Source organism: Aedes albopictus, chromosome 3, assembly GCF_035046485.1.
Source record: "Aedes albopictus strain Foshan chromosome 3, AalbF5, whole genome shotgun sequence".
Lineage (NCBI taxonomy): Eukaryota > Metazoa > Arthropoda > Insecta > Diptera > Culicidae > Aedes > Aedes albopictus.
The window spans coordinates 326,876,214-326,879,249 of record NC_085138.1 but is presented as its reverse complement, the minus strand read 5'-3'; positions in this window follow the sequence as shown (position 1 = coordinate 326,879,249).

The window sequence follows — 3,036 nt, the reverse complement described above, 5'->3', positions numbered from 1 at the left end:
GCATAGCTAGCCTTCTCACGTGAATTCTGTGCCTCCCGGACCGCGGTGGGCACCTGTCTGGCGAGCTGACTAATAATCATTGCACTGTAACTGCGCGTCCTAATCATGTTTTGCAAATCTGCGCTCAACGATACGTTCCAGAGCAGTAAAACGCGTCAAGGTAGTTCAAATTTTAATTCGGCGAAAACAAAATACCAGAACGTTTGTGCACAGGTGCCAGATTTGTTGTGTCTTTTATTGTACAGGATTCGAGATGGTGTTGTAGTATTGCACTCTATATGCAAGACCCATTTTACAGCTGTTGCCTGTTTTTATCAGCTAAAGATTCTCCTTTTTCCTGGCATTACGTTCCCAATAGAGCAGAGCCTTCTTGTTAGTTTCATGTCCTGTGAGTATTTTCGATTTGAATGTATACATCGTGTAGCATACACGAAGGTTTTACCCAAATGAGTATAGGAAACTGCTGCAACGAGAAGTTGTTGAACCGATCGGGAATCGAATCCTGGCGCATCTATCGCCCCGACCCCATTGGGCCCAAACGTATCAAATTATTTATATAAAAAAAAACTGGCATCATTGCTAACGAGGTGAACGTTTATCACGCGTGATAGTAATTTTGATCGACACGATGGGGGTTGCTGGCTGATTCCTAACCGATTTGGATTAGTTTGAATTGGTGGGAACAAGTTCCGGACCTGGGCAGCGAAAATAGATAAGCGTCTCGAACAATGAAAGCATCAAGCAGAAACAGAGTGCGCTGACATTGAGCCGAGTGGCTATCGCTGTGATTATTTCCAATGCTTCAAGACAGCTGTCCTGTCGCGTGGGTTTGTTGACAAGGGTAAATGTTCCTTTAGTGGTGGTAATCTGTGGTAATGGCAATTGTGAAAAATATTTTTATGAAGGTTATTAAAAGATGCATTATTACAGACACAAGCCTGTGCAGTTTTGGGAAGCAATCATAATTGGCGTACACGACTGTGTGCAGGCTGTTGTTGGTTCGCAAATGATACGAGTGAATGCTTTTGGGTGGCATATGTAGTAATTACTATACACTCAGGGATGCCAACATTATCAACATGACAGTTCACTGCACAGATAAATGCATCCGATCGCCTGTTGTGATTGATCTCATAACCAATATCTCACAAAGCCAATCAACATAGGTTCCGCTACTATTGGTACGTTTACCCTAGTCGTAGAGCATTGATATTAAATCTGTTAGGTCAGGAAACCGAAGATTGGAAGTGAACATTGGTTATGGATGGCACCTTTGTTGTTTCCGGCACTTTGTTGTTAATTTGTTTCTATGAAATCTGTTATTCACAAGGAGCTACATAATGATCTGAGTATCGCGGACTGGCTCAATATGCTCTCTCTGCGGGAGCCAAACATTGGGAGCCAAACATTGAAGATAGAGGTTATGTTAAACCTTGTTGTACCTGTGTGCTTGATTGAAGAGTATTGTTATCTAGGTGCTGCGGATATAATCAAAACTGTAGTCACGATATCTCCATTTGCCGCTGTCAATCCGTTGGAAAGCGAGGAGAAGGATAAACATTGTTTTGAACCCTTTTCAGCTAATTTTGTAATAACTATCCATCAAAATTTCCATCGCGAATGGAAAATAATAAACTTTGCACACGAAAACAAAACTGGAATAATGGTGGATTGATCATGTTTACCATTTCCGAACAGCGTCGCGACGGCATGTTTGACAACTGCGCTGAGAGAGGTGTTTGCAAGAAAATTGAACGCTCGTGCGTGTTTACAAGCTGTGTGCCGGGAGTGTGTTGGTGTGTGTTAGCTAGCTTGAAAAATAAAACCGTTTCTATTCGCAGCACCTAGATAATGATCAGTCGACAACAGTTTTCACAAGTTCCGATCTTCTAATACAGAGACCGTACGAGTTTTTGAGAGATAGGGTTCCCCATATAGCCACAGCTGTAAAGGCGTGAGTATCCAGCATGACCATACTGGGGGTGACAGGTTCGATTCCCGGTCAGTCCAGGAACTTTTCTAAAATGTTCCTAACATCCTTGGGCATATGATATACACAAGCAAATTGGTCATTGGCTGAGAAAGTTCTTAGTTAAAAACTGTGGAAGTGATCTGATCATAGAACACTAAAAAGAAGAAGAATATTTCCGTCAGCGCTGTGTGTATATCTGGTACTGCAGCCTGGGCACTGTTATGTTTCTGCCTTCAACTAGATTTAGAAAGTGTATCCTATTTGTCTGTTCACATTGTAGGGGGAAATATGGTAAGATTTTTCAAACTTTCAGTACTCATATAGTTTACGAAACTATGAACAAATCTAAAACAGTCCTTTTGATTACTCAAAACCAATGATGCAAATGATCACCTCACTAGTGCTCATCACAACTCATCAACTGTATATTTATCGCGTGCAATTGAACTGTGCACTGATCAGCGATGACCAGCAGCAAAGAGGTGGCAAAACGAACATGATGTAAATCACAAACGATTTTGCACACATCTGACTGGGCCGTCACACGCTCGCCCGAACCGCCGAACCATACCGAATAGGTTGGTTTGCGAAGCTACGGCATGAACGCTCGACACGCACACAGAAGCAACATTCGCATGTACCGATTCCATGCTAATAAAGCTTCCAGCCAACGATGCTTCGCGATAAGCTGTCGAAAAGCATCGAAAGCGATGAAAAGAGATGCTTGGCTAGAACGCAACGGCTCAACGGCGAAAAGGAAGAGTCAACTATGCTGATCAGTGTTGAATCCGTTCGTGTGCTACTCGTATGGGAGGTTGATTGAATAAAGCGAGGATGGGTGAAAACGTATTCGTTGTCGAAAGCAAATCGCATCATTTCGCGAATGTTTTCATCAAATAGCAAGCTTGCTCAAAACTACAATACCAATTTGCATATTCACATATCGGGCGCCCAACCCGCTTAAAACTCATCTCAAGTCAGCCCCCCCCCCTGGGCCCCCTCCAGGAAAAAATCCTAGCTACGCCAATGGTTGCGGTATCCATATGATTTCAATGGGGTTCCGC